Source organism: Schistocerca serialis, chromosome 4, assembly GCF_023864345.2.
Source record: "Schistocerca serialis cubense isolate TAMUIC-IGC-003099 chromosome 4, iqSchSeri2.2, whole genome shotgun sequence".
Classification (NCBI taxonomy): Eukaryota; Metazoa; Arthropoda; class Insecta; order Orthoptera; family Acrididae; genus Schistocerca; species Schistocerca serialis.
This window is the reverse complement of record NC_064641.1, coordinates 186,392,767-186,406,448: the sequence shown is the minus strand read 5'-3', so window position 1 is coordinate 186,406,448 and position 13,682 is coordinate 186,392,767. Positions and strand designations below refer to the sequence as shown.

The 13,682-nt window shown below is 44.8% G+C and overlaps 1 protein-coding gene across 2 annotated transcripts in view; it reads right to left on the bottom strand.

Annotated features, from left to right (window-relative positions):
- LOC126473828 (sialin-like) overlaps positions 1–13,682 on the bottom strand; it is a 114,230-nt gene that overhangs the window by 87,302 nt on the left and 13,246 nt on the right. The window contains exon 2 of one of the 2 annotated variants that reach the window (XM_050101149.1): positions 12,257–12,420. The exons of the other annotated variant lie outside the window; for it this stretch is intronic. The gene's annotated coding sequence lies outside the window, so the exon portion shown is untranslated. The remainder of the gene's footprint in view (positions 1–12,256; positions 12,421–13,682) is intronic. 2 annotated transcript variants of the gene reach the window in all.

Below are 13,682 nucleotides of genomic sequence, written 5' to 3'. Positions count from 1 at the left end.
GTTCAACTCCTCGTCTGGACGTCCAGATTTAGTTTCCTTAAATTGCTCAAGACGAGTTTTGGACGGTGGCTAGTGATCTCGTTGGGGACGGGACGTTAAACTCTAGTATTTCTTTCTCCTGAAACGAAGAGCAAATGATACCTGAAAACCTTTCACAACATACTGCGTTTACAGCCTCTTGTCCTTCATGCAAGCTGAGCTGTTTCGTACACACTGAGTGTTGTTTTCAGTCACATGAGCTGTTACTGGCGTAGGGCGTCACCAGCGTTTTAATCATTGCCAAAGATGTTATCTCCACTAAAACACCCCAGTTCGTCAAAAGCAGTTCCACAATTACAGTCAGCCGATCGTACTTCGTTACGTTCTATTCTGCTACCAGTTCGGCCACTTCCTTCTGTATTAATAATAAGTGAATAAACGGTTTTTATTAGTAACAGTCGAACAGAAAAATTCCATTTCGATCTTAGAATGTTATTTCTTATTCACTGTCCCAACAGCACCAAATCGGTCGACATCTACTCGCCAACCACTGCACATTACTTAGGGGGAACTTCGTACCAATGTTGAAGATCTGTTGTCGTGTTCCGTTCGCGTATTGTGTTAGGAGAAAAAAGAGACTGTCCACGTGATTCAGTTCGCGCTCTAACCTTTCTTTTCTTATTCCAATGATCACTACGCTATTACCCCTAGCTGCATACAGGCGTTGATGTAAGTCAACGGGAACAGTTGAAAATGTGTGCCGCGACTGGAACTCGAACCCGGGATCTCCTGCTTTCATCTATCCATCTTTTTTTTTTTATCTCATTTTGTTCGATATTATTCGTTGAGTTTGTTCGAGGCGGACGTCCGATGACACCCTTGTACTTTCTTCATTGATCCATTCGCTCAGTTTTTTTTTTACAGAGTGTAGCTAACACTCCGACCGAACATGCTGAGTTACTGTGCCGGCATCCATCTGAGCCACCGAGGACACAGAGAATACTGCGACAGCAGGGACTTATCTCTGGGACGCCTCCCGTGAAAACCACATTCCCATCTTATTGTCCCGCATTATATACATAGTGCCCCTGCCCACTATACTCATTACTTGCGGCTATATCGCCAATTCCCATAAGAGTTTGGGCACTGTTTGTGCACCCGCACAGCAAAAGATGGTCAGATGGATAGAGCGTCTGTCATGTAAGCAGGAGATCCCGGGTTCGAGTCCCGGTTGGGGCACACATTTTCAACTGTCCCCGTTGACTTATATCAATGGCTTATGCAGCTACGGGTATTCATTTCTTTGTAATTTCATTCTAACGAGCTGCATGGTCACCGATGATATCTGTTCTTTTGGACATGTATGAAAGAACAGATAAAATCTTCATATAGTTAAGGCTCACCGGCCAATTGACCATCTTCTTCTGTACGGATGCACAAACAGTGCCCGAACTGTTACGGGAATCAACAATAAAGCTGCTAGTAATGAGTATAATGGGCAGGGGCACTGTGCATATAGTGCGGGACAGTAAGCTGGGAATGTGGGTATCTCGGGAGGTGTGCCAGAGATAAATCCCTGCAGTCGCACTATTGGGCAGGTGCACTATGCATATAGTGCGGGACAGTAAGCTAGGAATGTGGGTCTTTCAGGAGGTGTGCCAGAGATAAATCCCTGCAGTCGCACTATTGGGCAGGTGCACTATGCATATAGTGCGGGACAGTAAGCTGGGAATGTCGGTCTTTCAGGAGTGGTGCCAGAGATAAATCCCTGCAGTCGCACTATTGGGCAGGTGCACTATGCATATAGTGCGGCACAATAAGCTGGGAATGTGGGTCTCTCGGGAGGTGTGCCAGAGATAAATCCCTGCAGTCGCACTGTTGGGCAGGTGCACTATGCATATAGTGCGGGACAGTAAGCTGGGAATGTGGGTCTTTCTGGAGGTGTGCCAGAGATAAATCCCTGCAGTCGCACTATTGGGCAGGTGCACTATGCATATAGTGCGGGACAGTAAGCTGGGAATGTGGGTCTTTTGGGAGGTGTGCTAGAGATAAATCCCTGCAGTCGCACTATTGGGCAGGTGCACTATGCATATAGTGCGGGACAGTAAGCTAGGAATGTGGGTCTTTCAGGAGGTGTGCCAGAGATAAATCCCTGCAGTCGCACTATTGGGCAGGTGCACTATGCATATAGTGCGGGACAGTAAGCTGGGAATGTGGGTCTTTCAGGAGTGGTGCCAAAGATAAAAATCCTGCAGTCGCACTATTGGGCAGGTGCACTATGCATATAGTGCGGCACAATAAGCTGGGAATGTGGGTCTCTCGGGAGGTGTGCCAGAGATAAATCCCTGCAGTCGCGCTATTGGGCAGGTGCACTATGCATATAGTGTGGGACAGTAAGCTGGGAATGTGGGTCTTTCAGGAGGTGTGCCAGAGATAAATCCCTGCAGTCGCACTATTGGGCAGGTGTACTGTGCATATAGTGCGGGACAGTAAGCTGGGAATGTGGGTCTTTCAGGAGTGGTGCCAGAGATAAATCCCTGCAGTCGCACTATTGGGCAGGTGCACTATGCATATAGTGCGGCACAATAAGCTGGGAATGTGGGTCTCTCGGGAGGTGTGCCAGAGATAAATCCCTGCAGTCGCACTATTGGGTAGGTGCACCATGCATATAGTGCGGGACAGTAAGCTGGGAATGTGGGTCTTTCGGGAGGTGTGCCAGAGATAAATCCCTGCAGTCGCACTATTGGGCAGGTGCACTATGCATATAGTGTGGGACAGTAAGCTGGGAATGTGGGTCTTTCGGGAGGTGTGCCAGAGATAAGTCCCTCTAGTCGCACTATTGGGCAGGTGCACTATGCATATAGTGTGTTGTGTCTAGACAAGACAGCCTAGACACAATGAGAGAAAGCTGAAAGGCACGCGCTAAGCTAAAGCAGGATGGCGTGAGGTCTGAAACAGGATATGTAATGAATGCTATGAAGAAAAGTATGTAGCTGCTGGAATACTTAACTTTAATCCATCCTTGTGGTACATCTGGAGATCGTGGCGATACAAGTGAGACTCTTTAGATACATGCAATGTTACTAATGGCGCCTTGCTAGGTCGTAGCCATTGACTTAGCTGAAGGCTATTCTAACTATTGGCTCGGCTAATGAGCGAGGCTTCGTCAGTGTGCATCGCTAGCTACGACGTCCGTACAACTGGGGCGAGTGCTAGTCAGTCTCTCGAGACCTGCCTTGTGGTGGCGCTCGGTCTGCGATCCCTGACAGTGGCGACACGCGGGTCCGACATGTACTAATGGACCGCGGCCGATTTAAAGCTACCACCTAGCAAGTGTGGTGTCTGGCGGTGACACCACATAGTGTGGGACAGTAAGCTTGGGATGTGGGTCTTTGAGGAGGTTTGTCAGAGATAAATCCCTGCAGTCGCATTATTGGGCAGGTGCACTACGCATATAGTGCGGGACAGTAAGCTGGGAATGTGGGTCTTTCGGGAGGTGTACCAGAGATAAATCCCTGCAGTCGCACTATTGGGCAGGTGCACTATGCATATAGTGCGGGACAATAATCTGAGAATGTGGGTCTCTCTGGAGGCGTGGCAGAGATAAATCCCGCAGTCACACAATTATTTGTGTCCTCGGTGGCTCAGATGGATAGAGCGTCTTCCATGTAAGCAGAAGATCCCAGGTTCGAGTCCCAGTTGTGGCACACATTTTCAACTATCCCCGTTGACTTATATCAACGCCTGTATGCAGCTATGGGTATTCATTTCATTGTAATTTCATTCTAACGAGCTGCATGGTCACCGATGGTATCTTCATATATATCACTATGCTAGATGAACGGTAGCGTCAGCTCAGACTTCCTGGAATACAGATTCTCTAACTTCTATGAGAACAATATCATCTTTCTGTCAAACATTCCCAATTAAGACACAGAGGAATTAAAGGTGTTATCTGCCACTGAGCATTGATTTATATTAATGGGGCAAGCTGAAAATTTGTGCTGGACCGGGATTCGAACACGGTACGGCTGCATACCAGGCAGATGCGTGGACCACTACGCCATCCAGACGCAGTGGTCGCCAGAAACGCTCGGATACCCTAGCATGCCTCCCGTCACACCGAAATTCTTGTTCTTTTTACATTGTCGAACGCTTTTTCCAGATCTGTAAATCCTGTGAAGGTGCCGTGATTTATCTTCATTCTTGCTTCCATTATCAAATTCATCGTCAGAACTGCACCTCTGGTGCCTTGACCTTGCCTAAAGCCTAACTGATTGTCAACTAATAGATGCTCAATTTTCTTCTCCATTCTTCTGTATATCATTTTTGTCAACAACTTTGATGCTTGAGTTGCTAAGCTGACTGTTCGATAATTCTTGCACTTGTCGGCTCTTGCTGTATTCGGAATTGCGTAGATGTTGTTTTTATACATTCTGCATACCAATTTGATTAGTCGTTAGTCGTTTTGTTGCCAGTTCCCCTAACGATTTTAGAAATTCGACGGAATGTTGTCTGTCTCTTCTCCCTTATTTGATCTTATGTCGTTCCAAGCTCTTTTAAATTCTGTTTCTGATACTGGATCCCCTATTTTCTCCCTTTCGTCCACTTTTCCTCATCATGTCACCAGGTGATTCTTCCCCCTAATAGAGGCCTTCAATGTGCTCTTTCACCTACTCGTCTCACACCTGACTTTAACAGTGGAATTCCTATCACACTCTCAATGATACCACCTTTACTTTTAATTTCACCGCCGGCCAGTGTGGACGAGCGGTTCTAGGCGCTACAGTCTGGAACCGCGCGACCGCTACGGTTGTAGGTTCGAATCCTGCTTCGGGCATGGATGTGTGTGATGTCCTTAGGTTAGTTAGGTTTAAGTAGTTCTAAGGTCTAGGGGACTGATGACCTCAGATGTTAAGTCCCTTAGTGCTCAGAGCCATTTGAACCATTTTTTTTTTTTTTTAATTTCACCGAAGGTAGCTTTGAGTTATGTAACAACAAAATTTACAGGAACATAACCACAGCCAAATGTCCACATTGCTGATGCATTCTACTGCCGTTTCGCTAGGTGCAAGAATTCGAAGAGGTCACCAATCAGGACTCTCAATGGGCAAGCTTCAATTTTGTATTTGACAGTTAGTTTAGCAGCTTCACAATCGAACTTGGGAAATGCTATTGTGTCCCACCAAATACATATTCCCAAATTAAGCAAGAACGTGGAATGTACCAAAAGATTAAAGAAGGATTGGCTATGTTTCAAGCAAGAACAAGTGTGTATATATATATATATATATATATATATATATATATATATATATATATATATATATATATATATATATATAAAGAAGAGAATTTGATAGCGAAGAGTAATAAAATACGCGACAGATGGGCAGAATACTTCCAAAAGTTACTGAACCCAAAAGTAGAAGGGTTAGAACAAGAAGAACTGGTGGAAATAACTTATTATGGACCAGAGGTCTTAACACCAGAACCCACACTGGAGGAAGTGATGCAAGTCAGTAAGACCTTAAAAAATAATAGGACAGCTGGAGAAGATCAGATCCAGGCGGAACTTCTCAAATATGGTGGGGAAGCATTGTGGAAAGCAATACATAAAGTAATACTGAACGTCTGGCAGAAGGTGAGCATGCCTATGGAGTGGAAAACGGCTATTATGTGCTTCATACATAAAAAAGAGATAAATTAAACTGCCAGAATTACCGAAAAATACCCCTCCTAAATACTACATGTAAAATGTTCTCGAAGGTCCTGACTATGAGGCTTACTCCATATGTGTAAGAGAGAATTGGAGACTATCAGAGTGGCTTTAGAAGAAATAGGTCAACAACTGACCAAATACTCACATTACGCGTACTACTTGGAAAATGTTACGAACATCAAATAAACATTCATCAGCTTTGTATCGATTTTAAACAAACCTATGATAATATCTCAAGAGTGACATTGCGGAATGTGATGGAATAGGCAGGAACACCTAAGAAGCTCGTTAAACTTACTATGATGACCCTTAGTGAAACCAACTGTAAAGTAAAATTACAGGGCGAAATCTCCAGAGAAGTGGAAGTAAAGAAGGGACTGAAACGGGGTGACAATATCTCCTCACTGCTATTCAACCTCTGCCTAGAAAAAGTCATAAGTCAGATAGAGATAAATAGAGGAGGAACCATTTTTAATCGTTCACTGCAGTACCTGGCCTACACTAAACACTGCTGTGATGGCTGATGCCTATCAACGACTGGAGAGAGGTGCAAGGGAACTTGGCGTAGTAGTCAAAGTCGAAAAGACCAAATATATGGCAATGACCGACCAACGAAACCTGCGAAATCTCAGGGTAGCCGACAAGGAGTTTGAAAGAGTGAGAGACTTCAAGTACCTCGGATCGACTATCACAGAGACAAATTACATCAGCAGCGAGATGAAAGCTGGAATAGCAGCAGGCAACAGATGCTAATTTGCCACACTATCCATGCTTAGGAACTCACTTCTATCACGAAAATCTAAAATCCTTATTTACAAAACAATTATAACACCAGTTGTTATGTATGCAGCCGAGACATGGACCATGACTGCAAACGAGGAAAGGATCCTTAGCATTTGGGAGAGAAAGGTTCTGCGTAAAACATACGGCCCAATATACTATCGATAAGGTTGGTGCATCCGTACGAATGCAGAATTAGAACTACTTTTTGAAGAACCAGACATTGTCACTACCATTAAAATAAGAAGACTGCGATGGGCGGGACACGCAGAATTAGAACTACTTTTTGAAGAACCAGACATTGTCACTACCATTAAAATAAGAAGACTGCGATGGGCGGGACACGTGGTCATAATGGAGGAAGACAGAACATGTAAGAAGATTTTTGATGGCAAGGCCGGAGGCAGGCGACGGAAGGGACGTCCCAGAAAGAGATGGATGGACGGAATTGAAGAAGACATGAAAACGCTGGGTGTCGGAGGATGGAGACGGAAAGCCATGTACCGGATTGAATGGCAGGATATTGTGATGCAGGCCAAGGCCCTCCAAGGGCTGTAGAGCCGAGTAGTAGTAGTAGTAGTAGTAATACTAGTATGTTACGCATTCACTCGCATAAGGAGGCGATAAGAAATGTTCCCACTGCTCTACGAAGAAATGAATTGGAAGAACGACTGTAATTGAGTCATATCAGTAACTTGTGACTACAGAATTGAAAATCTTTTTCGTGTGTATATATTGGTTGCATTTGCGAAACATTATACTTTTTTAGGTTTTCAAACACGATATGAAGCTCATTTTCTAGTGTTTTTTTGTCCTAATTAAATCTAATTGGATGGAAAAGAAATTTACGGATTAACGTGTCTAAAAGAAATGATCGGTTGTTAGGACACTCATGCTGAGGGAACGTGGGCTTGAATATGAGCGAAAAAATTAGTTTTTTTTTACGAGGGGGAGTCTAATAATAACTAAATATTTTTGAATTTTTTTCATTCAACAAATGTGGAACACTAATGTATAATTTTTTGACCTTATCTCCCTGTCGTTCGCCTCACTTCCTCCAGCGCGTAGGAAGTCCGGGGATTCCTTTGAAAAAAGAAAAAAAAAACATTTCGGTCTTGTGCGCAGCCACTCGTGCTGCCTACTGTAACTCTTCATCGGAACGAAATTTCTTTCCTCCCATCGTCTATTTGAGTGGTCCCGACATCCGGTAACCACTCGCTGTCAACACCTGCTTCAGATCACCGGAAAAGTTCTTCACAGATGCGAACGTGTAGCTCTTTCAGCTCTGGAGTGAGCTGCCGTGGCACCCGTATTGCAGATACTTTGCGAAATTTACGCATTTCATGAGTGATGTTATGTGCTAAACCACGACTAATGAGAGAATAAACAATTTCTTCTCACTAAAATGTATGGTTTACTACAATTTGCAATATCTGTTTGCTGTTGAAAGAACTTTAAATAAAACATAGCTTTGGGCCATACTCCATTCAGTTCAGTGACGATGTATGGCAAATTGATTCCTCTCGAGTTCTGGCAGTCAAAATGACAGCACCTTTCCACAGACATTTTCCAAGAAGGCAGCAACTACTCACAGAGGCTACATCCACGTTATCTTATTCTTTGCTATTGTAAGTTAAGGTTCTGTTGTGAACATCTGCCGAGTGTGACTTTGCATTTCCCGATTTTATTTCTCTGTCTGTGGTGCTCAAAAAGGCAAGAAAGAAGAAATTTAACACCAGACATGAGCAAACATAAAATTCTAGCAGTCACCAGAGACTCCAAGGATGATTTCTCTATGATTCCAAACACAAATCTTCTTAAACACGGGGACTGTGAAGATCATGCAAAAAAATTTGGAAATTTGTCGTAAAGTCTTATGGGACCAAACTGCTGAGGTCATCGGTCCCTAAGCTTACACACTACTTAATCTAACTTAAACTAACTTACGCTAAGAACGACACACACACCCATGCCCGAGGGAGGACTCGAACCTCCGACGGGGGGAGCCACGCGGACAAGACACCGTAGACCGAGCGGCTACCCCCGCGTGGCTAGATCATGCAAGTGTGGTTAATGACAGACCATACGATAATGTTAAAGTGCCGGAACTGGAGCATTTAAGACATTTGCAACACCAAGGGGGAGCATGGCTGACGATGCTATCTAACGACATTAGCAGAAGAAACTTAAGACGGTAAATATATAGCAAGGCCTGATCGCCTTATGTAAGTAAAATAAACAATTTGACATTGTATTATAGACTAGCAACAAGAGGAAGAACATGAGAAGGATTGTCTGGGCACCTTGGTACGCTAAAATTTCTGTAGAACAGAATCTGCCGAACGGACTGTGCCCAAAAGGGGAGATATCACTCTCCAAGTGGACTAGTGATGCTACAGCCATGGAACGTATTAACGGATATTTATTGCCTGACCTATAAGGCAAGCAATAAAATCGGCATATAGGAGTCTTGCAGATTCCAAATTGAGTGATAAATGTCTATCTGGTCGCAAGGTCTTTGTAAACTGTAAAATTCTGAAAATAGACGGGACTGATGCATAATGTGCTGCAGCGATCGAGTGATTTGCGGGGCGAAAATAGTGTATTATTTTGGCGTCCAGCCGGGGAGTAACATGATAATACACACATGAACAAAAGTTTTGCATTACCTCGGTTCCGAGAGATTCGGAATCTGTAGAGAAAATTGGAATAGAGTTAAACATAAACATCATTTCCGCCCTTTTTACTGCTCTTGAAAACAACACTTTGCGTGTTGTACTACCATACAGCGACACCTTCAGAGGTGGTGGTCCAATTTGCTATACACACCGGTGCCTCTAATACCCAGTAACACGTCCTCTTGCATTGATGCATGCCTGTATTCGTCGTGGCATACATACTATCCCCAAGTTGACCAAGGCACTGATGGTCCAATTGTCCCACTCCTCAACGGCGATTCGTAGTATATCCCTCAGAGTGGTTGGTGTGTGACGTCGTCGATATACAGCCGTTTTCAATCTATCCCAGGCATGTTTGATAGGCTTCATGTCTGGAGAACATGCTGGCCACTCTAGTCGAGCAATGTCGTTATCCTGTGCACGATGGGTGCGCGAATTGTCGTCCGTGAAGACGAATGCCTCGCCAATACGCTGCCGAAATGGTTGCACTATCAGTCGGAGGATGGTTTTCACGTATTGTACAGCCGTTCGGCGCCCTCCTTAACCAGCAGCGGCGTACGTCTGCCCCACGTAATGCTACCCCAAAACATCAGGGAACCTCCACCTTGCTGCCCTCGCTGGACAGTCTGTCTAAGGCGTTCAGCCTGACTGGGTTGCCTCCAAACAAGTCTCCAATGATTATTTGGTTGAAGGCATATGCGACATTCATCGGTGAAGAGAACATGATGCCAATCCTCAGCGGTCCATTCGCATGTTATTGGGCCCGTCTGTTTCGCGCTGCATGGTGTCGTGGTAGCAAAGATGGACCTCATCATAGACATTGGGAGTGAAGTTGCTCATCACGCAGCCTATTGCGCACAGTTTGAGTCGTAATACTCGTACGTCGTCCTGTGGCTGCACGAAAAGCATTATTCAACATAGTGGCGCTGCTGTCAGGGTTCCTCCGAGTCATAATCCATAGGTAGCGGTCATCCACTGCAGCAGCAGCCCTTGGGCGGCCTGAGCGAGGCATGTCATCGACATTTCCTGTCTCTCTATATCTCCTACATGTCCGAACAACATCGCTTTGGTTCACTCCAAGACGCCTGGACATTTCCCTTGTTGAGAGCCCTTCCTGACACAAAGTAACAATGCGGACGCGATCGAACCGCGGTACTGGCCGTCTAGGCATGGTTGAACTACAGACAACACGAACCTTGTACCTCCTTTCTGGTGGAGTGACTGGAATTGATCGGCTGTCGGACCCCCTCCGTCTCATAGGCGCTGCTCATGCAGGGCTGTTTACATCTTTGGGCAGGTTTAGTGACATTTCTGAACAATCAACGGGACTGTGTCTGTGATACAATATCCAGTCAACGTCTATATTTAGGAGTTCTGAGAACCGGGGTGATGCAAAACTTTTTTTTGACGTGTGGATGTTGTCAGCAAATGGCCGAAGAACGAGGTCGTGCTGAAAAGTAATGCCTCCGAATTTTTTATTCCCTTCTCAATATTCGGTGAGCTATTACGTGTTACAAACATTACTCGGTCGACTTTCCCGCTTCGCTGATGGAAGTTGCAACCCTCTGCGGCCAGAGGGCTCCGAATTGTAGCTTGTAAGTAACATGGCGGTGCGTAACGTTACTATGTCGGTGCGTGAGAAACAGCGTGCTGTAATCTCAGAAGCCCTTCGTCGACAAATGCATCATCCCCTGCTTCAGCATGACAATGCCAGACCACACAGGAGCACTTCGACTCTGCAACAATCCCATTCCTTGTCGTTCCTTGTTTGTCACCAAGAAGGAGTTGTGCGACATAAACGAAAAATGGTTGGCGTGTTTCCACATCTGATGTCTATTCAGATTTCGTGCCAGCTGCGTAAGAGTGGAGCTAGCAACGTCACTATGAGGCTGCAAATCAGATTCGGTTTAAATACACGCTGTAACGGTCACCTTTGAGACTGGACGTGGTGAGTTGATGCCAGTCAAGAATTCCTTTAAGGCGACAAACACGCTATTATCAACACCACACTGAGTTTGAACGAGGTTGTGTAACAATATTGCCACTAGAAGTTGGATGTTCGTCCTGAGATATTGCAGAAAGACTTACTAGCAATTAGCTACTGTACAAGATTACTAGTAGTGGTGGTCATGGTGGTCACGGGAGACCGTTATGTTCTGCTTATAGTTCTGGTGCATCCTACTGAATCTGCAGCAGCAATATGAGCAGCAGTTGGCACCATAGCGATACAACGAACTGTTACAAATCGGTTACTTCGAGGACAGCTCTGAGCAAGACATCCTGCAGTGTGCATTCCACCATCACCATATGCGACGTCGGTAGTATCTAACGAAAGCTTATTGGAGCGCAGGTTGGAGCTGGTTCCCCCTCGGTGCCATTGATGGCCGTGTGACGGTTAGAAGGTCAGTTGCGGACCTGCAACCAACCTGTCTGGATCTGTATTTGCAGCTATGGTCTGGGGGTGACTTCTTATGACAGCAAGAGCACTCTCTTCGTTATCCCACGCAATCTGACTGCAAATCTGTACTTCAATCGGGTGATTCGACTTGTTGAGCAGGCGTTCATGAACAGCATTCCACAGAGTGTTTCCAACAGGATAACGCTCGTCCACATACCGCTATGGTAACCCAACGTGCTCTACAGAGTGTCGACATGTTACATTGGTCTGCTAAGTCACAACATCCGTATCGAATCGAGAACATATGGGACATCATCGGACGACAACTCGAACACCATCCACAAACAGTATTAACCGTCCCTGTATTGAATGACCAATTGGAACAGGCATGGAACTCCATCCCCCAAACTGACATCCGACACTTTCAAAACTCAATGCATGAGCATTTGCATGCTTTCATTTAACATTCTGGAGGTTACACCGGTTGTTAATGTACCAGTATTTCAAATTTGCAATGGTTTATCTCGCGCTTACATTAGCCTTTGATTTTGCTATGTTAATCACTCAAATATGTTGCCTAGACAAATGTATTCCAGAAATTTCATTACTCTACATTAAATATTTTTTGGCGTTGCGGTTTCTTTTCCGGCAGTGTATTTTTCTCTCGGACGTGCACGATCGTACAGACAAGTTACGCACCTTCAGTCAGGAAATGGGCTTCTTTTCAGCAAGACGAGCAGCCACACGCATTGCAAGACGACGTCTGGAATACAGTGGGCGGTCAGCACGGGGCTGTGGCTGCGGATTCCCTTGAGGAGGCCACAGGAAGAGACGCACCACCAATGGCGCTCCTAGCGGCGACACTGGACATAAGAGGGCATCACATATTGTTTTCAGAAGAGCTCCAGTTCTGGTACGGTATTACGAAGGGTTTTATCTGTGTGTTCAAGTTCTGACGAGCACGGGTGTTGGCAAATTTCATCCGTCATCGTAGCACAGGCTCAGCAACTGCTGTGATGGTATGGGGTACCTATGCGTACATAATACAGTCACATCTGTTGTGCATAGCCTTATTTTGGACGTCTTAGTTTTAGACGTCTTAAATCCGGTGGTTAGATCCCATCTTTCAGGCCTCTGCGACATTATATTTCAACAAAACTAATGGTTTCTTGAAATTACTGCAGCGAGTCGTCTCTTGTTTTGTTCTTCAACTTTTTTATTATTTCATTACCGGTTTCGAACCGTCTAGCGATTCGTCGTCAGACTGTACATATTTATTAATTGTCTGCAGTAGTGGGGGAGGACTCGTGTAGCGTGATTAGTATCAATAGATTGGTTGGTTGGTTGGTTTACAAAACATAAATTATTTACGTTTTGTAAAGCATGTGGATCGAGTTACCTGTGGCTAAGTGTGTGAAGTGCAGTACAATTAACGTCACTGGAAAACAATCTTTATGTTTTCCAGAATACTGTGTACACTAACACCCAACCAACGGATACTATATACTAATCACACTACGCGACTGCTCCTACAAACTGCTGTAGACAGTTAATAAATATGTACCATCAGATGATGAATCGCTACACGGTTCGAAACAGGTAATGGAATAACAAAAATAATAGAAGAACAAAACAAGGGGCGACTGGTTCAGTAATTTCAAGAAATCTTTATTCATCACAGTCGCAGTGTTCCCCGTCCAGAATGGATGAAAGTTTTATAACGCAAGATTGCGTGTTGTCCACGCTGTCCTGATTAACCTCGATACAGGATCTGAGGTGAGTAAGAAAAGTAATGAGACTGACAACACTGCGAGCGATCTGGCAAGGCAGTGTTGTTCCTGTGTAGACCGATATGTTCATCCCTTCCAGCTGTTCCGACTGTGCTTTAGGTCCATACAGCTATCAACCGATTTTTGAGAGCGTCGTCACTGAGCTTTTGCTTTCGCCCTGTGTTACGAAAACAGAACAGCGAAATTTAGATCAACATTATATCATCAAATTCTGTTTTAAACTTGGGCAATCCGTCAGTGTGACCTTTAAAAACTTGAAACAGGCTTATAGAGAACATCCTTCATCAAGAGGACTAGTTTTTCGCTGCATAAATCGTTTTTGGAAGGCCGAGAAC